The sequence below is a fragment of the Panthera uncia genome (genome assembly GCF_023721935.1).
Source record: "Panthera uncia isolate 11264 chromosome E2 unlocalized genomic scaffold, Puncia_PCG_1.0 HiC_scaffold_19, whole genome shotgun sequence".
In the NCBI taxonomy this organism is placed as follows: domain Eukaryota; kingdom Metazoa; phylum Chordata; class Mammalia; order Carnivora; family Felidae; genus Panthera; species Panthera uncia.
Window position 1 is genome coordinate 1,474,125 of NW_026057588.1, and position 5,592 is coordinate 1,479,716.

The following is a 5,592-nucleotide window of genomic DNA, read 5'->3' on the forward strand; positions in this document are numbered from 1 at the left end:
ATCATAGCTGAGAACTTCTCCAATCTGGGGAAGGAAACAAACATTGAAGTCCAGGAGGCACAGAGAACTCCCTTCAGACATAACAGGAATCGATCTTCTCCATGACATATCATAGTGAAACTGGCAAAATACAAAGATAAGGAGAGAATTCTGAAAGGAGCTAGGGACAAATGGGACTTAACCTACAAGGGTAGATACATAAGGGTAGTAGCAAACCTATCTACTGAAACTTGGCAGACCAGAAGGGAGTGGCAGGAAATATTCAGTGTATTGAATACAAAAAAATATGCAGTCAAGAATCCTTTATTCAGCAACGCTGTCATTCAGAATAAAATGAGAGTTAAAGGCCTTCCCAGACAAATACTGAAGGAGTTCATGACCACTAAACCAGCCCTGTAAGAGATCCTAAGGGGGCCTCTGTGAGTGGAACACTGCAAAGACCATAAAGAACAGAGACATCACTACAACCATGAAACCTACAGATAACACAATGACACTAAATCCATATCTTTCAATAAGAATGCTGAATGTAAATGGACTAAATGCTCCAATCAAAAGACACAGGGTATCAGAATCAATAAAAAAAAAAAAAAAACAAGATCCATCTATTTGCTGTCTACAAGAGATCCATTTTAGAACTGAGGACACCTTCAGATTGAAAATGAGGGGATAGAGAACCATCTATCATTCTACTGGAAGTCAAAAGGAAGCTGGAATAGTCATACTTGTATCAGACATATTTACTTAGATTTTAAACTAAAGGCTGTAACAATAGATGAAGAAGGGCATCATATCATAATTACGGGGCCTATCAATCAAGAGCTAACAATTATAAATGTTTATGCACCTAATTCGGCAGTACCCAAAAATATAAAACAATCACAAACATAAGCAATCTTATTGATAAGAATACAGTAATTGCAGGTGACTTAATACTCCACTTGCGGCAATGGACAGATCATCTAGGCAGAAAATCAATAAGGAAACAATGGCCCTGAATGATACACTGGACCAGATGGACTTGACAGATATATTCAGAACTGTTCATCCAAAAGCAGCAGAATACACATTCCTCTCAAGTGCACATGGAACATTTTCCAAGACAGATCACATACTGGATCATAAAATATCCCTCAATAAATATAAAAGAATTGAGGTCATACCATGCATTTTCAGATCACAATGCTATGACACTTGAAATCAACCACAGGAAAAAGTTTGGAAAACCTCCAAATGCATGGAGGTTAAAGAACATTCTACTGAAGAATGAATGAGTCAACCAGGCAATTAAAGAAGAAATGAAAAAATATACAGAAATGAAAATGAACACAACAGTCCAAACCCTCTGGGATGCAGCAAAGGCAGTCCTGGGAGGAAAATACACTGCAATCCAGGCCTATCTCAAGAAACAAGAAAAATCCCAAATACAAAATTTAACAACACACCTAAAGGAACTAGAAGCAGAACAGCTAAGAAACCCCAAGGCCAGCAGAAGAAGAGAAATAATAAAGATTAGAGCAGAAATAAACAATATAGAACCCAAAACAACAGTAGAACAGATCAATGAAACTAAGAGCAGGCTTTTTGAAAAAACAAACTTGATAGACCCCTAGCCAGACTTCTCAAAAAGAAAAGAGACAGGACCGAAATAGATAAAACCATGAATGACATTGGACTTATCACAACCAACCCCTCAGAAATACAAGCAATCATCAAGGAATACTATAAAAAATTATATGCCAACAAATTGGACAACCTGGAAGAAATGGATAAATTCCTAGATACCCACACACTACCAAAACGCAAACGGGAAGAAACAGAAAATTTGAACAGACCCATAACCAGTGAAGAAACTGAATCAGTTATCAAACATCTCCCATCAAATAAGAGTCCTGGGCCAGATGGCTTCCCAGGGAAATTCTACCAGAAATTTAAAGCAGAGTTAATTGTTATTCTTCTCAAACTGTTCCAAAAAATAAAAACAGAAGGAAAGCTTCCACACTCATTCTACTAAGCCAGAATTACTTTGATTTCCAAACCAGACAGAGACCCCACAAAAAAGGGGAATTACAGGCCAATATCCTTGATGAAGACGGATGCAAAAATTCTCAACAAGATACTAGCAAATCAAAATCAAAAGCATATAAAAAGAATTATTCACCATGATCAAGGGGAATTCATTCCTGGGCTGCAGGGCTGGCTCAATATTTGCAAATCAATGTGATACACTGCATTAATGAAAGAAAGGATAAGAACCATATAATCCTGTTAATCGATGCAGAAAAAGCATTTGACAAAATACAGCATCCTTTCTTAATAAAAGCCCTCAAGAAAGTAGGAATAGAAGGAACTACCCTAAACATCATAAAAACCGCATATGAAAAGCCCAAAGCTAATTTTATCGTCAATGGGGAAAAACTGACAGCTTTCCCCATGAGATCAGGAACATGAGAGGGATGTCCACTCTCACCACTGTTGTTTAACATAGTATTGGAAGTCCCAGCCTCAGCAGACAACAAAATAAAATAAAAGGCACCAAAATTGGCAAAGAAGAAGTCAAACTTTCACTTTTTGCATGACATGATACTCTACATAGAAAACCTGAAAGACTCTAACCATAAAGCTGCTAGAACTGATACATGAATTCAACAAAGTTGAAGGGTACAAAATCAATGTAGAGAAACTGGTTGCATTTCTATACACCAATAATGAAGCAACAGAAAGAGAAATCAAGAAATAGATCCCATTTATAATTGCACCAAGAACCTAAAATACATAGGAATAAAACTAGCCAAAGATGTAAAAGATCTGTATGCTGAAAACTACAGAAAACTCACAAAGTTATTTGAAGAAGACACAAAGAAATGGAAAAACATTCCATGCTCATGGATTGCAAGAATAAGTATTGTTAAAATGTTAATACTATCCAAAGCAATCTACACATTCAATGCAATCCCAATAAAAATTGTACCGCCATTCTTCACAAAGATACAACAAACAATCCTAAAATTTGTATGGATCCAAAAAAGACTCGAAGAGCCAAAGTAATGTTGAAAAAGAAAACCAAAGCAGGAGGCACCACAATGCCAGACTTTAACCTCGATTACAAAGCTGTAATCATCAAGACAGTATGGTATTGGCACAAAAACAGACACAAAGACCAATGGAATAAAACAGAGAACCCAGAATTGGACCCACAAATGTATAGCCAACTAATTTTTGACAAAGCAGGAAAGAGGATCCAATGGAAAAAAGACAGTCTGTTTAGCAAATAGTGCTGGGAGAACTGGACAGCAACATGCAGAAGAATGAAACTAGACCACTTTCTTACACCATACACAAAAATAAACTCAAAATGGATGGAAGACCTAAATGTGAGACAGGAAACCATCAAAAACCTTAGAGGAGAAAACAGGCAACAACCTCTTTGACCTCAGCCGCAGCAATTTCTTGCTCAACACATCTCCAAAGGCAAGGAAATTAAAAGCAAAAATGAACTACTGGGACCTCATCAAGATAAAAAGCTTCTGCACTGCAGAGGAAATAATCAACAAAGCCAGAAGGCAACCAACAGAATGGGAAAAGATATTTGCAAATGACATATCGGATAAAGGGTTAGTATCCAAAATCTATAAAGAACGTACCAAATTCAACACCCAAAAAACTAAAAAGCCAGTGAAGAAATGGGCAGGAGACATGAATAGACGACACTTTTCCAAAGAAGACATCCAGATGGCCAACAGACACATGAAAAGATGCTCAACATCACTCATCATCAGGGAAATACAAATCAAAACCATACTGAGATACCACCTCACGCCAGTCAGAGTGGCTAAAATGAACAAATCAGGAGACTATAGATACTGGAGAGGATGTGAAGAAATGGGAACCCTCTTGCACTGTTGGTGGAAATGCAAAATGGTGCAGCCACTCTGGAAAACAGTGTGGAGGTTCGTCAAAAAATTAAAACTAAAACTACCCTACAAGCCAGCAATAGCACTACTAGGAATTTATCCAAAGGATACAGGAGTGCTGATTCGTAGGGACACATGTACCCCAATGTTTATAGCAGTGCTTTCAACAGTAGTCAAATTATGGAAAGAGCCTAAACGTCCATCAACTGATGAATGGATAAAGAAGATGTGGTTTATACGTACAATGGAATACTACTTGGCAATGAGAAAGAACGAAACCCTGCCATTTGCAGCAATGTGGATGGAACTGGAGGGTATTATGCTAAGTGAAATAAGTCATTTAGAGAAAGAAATATATCATATGTTTTCACTCATATATGAAATGTGAGAAACTTAACAGAAGACCATGGGAGAAGGGAAGGGGAAAAAACAGTTTCAAATGGAGAGGGAGGGAACCCATAAGAGACTCTTAAATACAGAGAACAAACTGAGGGTGGATGGGGGGTAGGGGAGAGGGGAAAATGGGTGATGGGCATTGAGCAGGGCATTTGTTGGGATGAGCACTGGGTGTTGTATGTAAGCGATGAACCATGGGAATCTACCCGAAAACCAAGAGCACACTGTAGAACATTGCCTGTTAGTCAACTTGACAAATTATATTAAAAACAAAACAAAACAATTTCACACTGGAATTTCCAGCTGCAATTCAACCTCACAGGTTTCACCCTTTCTTCCACAAATTCCATGGTTCTATCTTCCTCCCCCACCGAGAATGAGCAGTTTATAGAAGAAAAATCATCACACTTTTGGACCACTGTTTCTCAACCCTGGCACTACCGACCTTTGACCCAGATACTTCTCTGTGGTGGAGCTGGCCTGCGCATAGTAGGATGTTTACCACTATCTCTAATTGCACTCCCTATGTGGCAAAGCAATCTACACCTCACTCGTGCCAAGAAATAAAGATCACTGAATATTGCCAAATGATCACAGACAGAGGAGGAGGGGGCCAAATTGTCCCTAGTCAAGAATCAATGTTGTATAATGTAAACGTTTCTATAAATCACTTAATGAAAACTTTTGGACAAGGACCATTAAATTGTGCTATTCTGACAATCTAAATATTCAACCTACCTTATTCTTAGAGTGATGATTTAACTACAATGCTTTGTAGAGAATGAACACATTACCATATATAACATTTGAAAGAGGTAGAATGTAATTAAAAGTATCTAAGAACAAAAATGATTATACTTTTAAACTTGATCTTAACCGATACACTTCATTAAAACCAGAAAGTATCACTAAATGAGGAAAAAACCGCCTGTGGTCTAATAGCCCAGTGAAATCAACGCTTAACCGTTTGTTGTGAATATATAACAGCTTAGGTTACATATATGGCACTCAAAAGGTGACAACAAGCTGACACTCTCTAAAGGCTGTGTTATAACCGCTTTTATTTATATGGGTTAAAGATATCTTTGTATGTCATCGAATATACATTTAAGGTAACAGTTCCAAAGGCTTCAGTCCCTTACACACATAATTCAAACATCTATCGTTGCCCGTTTAAAACACTTCCACTTGTTCGTTTTCAAACAAATCTGTGATGAAAATACCTTCACGAGTGCGCTGCGAGAATCTCTGAGACAAATCCGACCGTGAGAAGAATCGGCGG